We start from the raw sequence: 391 nt of genomic DNA on the forward strand, positions 1-391 counted from the left end.
AAAAAAAAAAAAAAAAAAAGAAGAGAGTGAGTTGAGGCAGCTCAAGGGAAAGCCACATTTCACTGTCTTACTACAGTCGTAAGAAAGATTTGGGTTGGAAGGATTGTTAAAGAATGGAATGAGGTCATAGTGTGGTTTCTGAATACTATTGACTTGTGATAGGTAAGACGTTAGAGAGTAAGAAAACCCTGTAAGCTGAGTCAGGATATTTTAACCATCCCAAAAAAGCTAACAGTCTGTGAGATTCTCAGAAACTATCTGGGAAAAACAACTAAGTCATATACGCTCAAGTCTTCTGCATGGTTTGTTGCTATCTTAGGCAATCTTTTTCTTAATTTTTTTCTTTCTTTCTTTCTTTCTTTTCTTTTTCTTTCTTTTTTTTTTTTTTTGA

Source organism: Mastomys coucha, unplaced genomic scaffold (assembly GCF_008632895.1).
Source record: "Mastomys coucha isolate ucsf_1 unplaced genomic scaffold, UCSF_Mcou_1 pScaffold7, whole genome shotgun sequence".
Classification (NCBI taxonomy): Eukaryota; Metazoa; Chordata; class Mammalia; order Rodentia; family Muridae; genus Mastomys; species Mastomys coucha.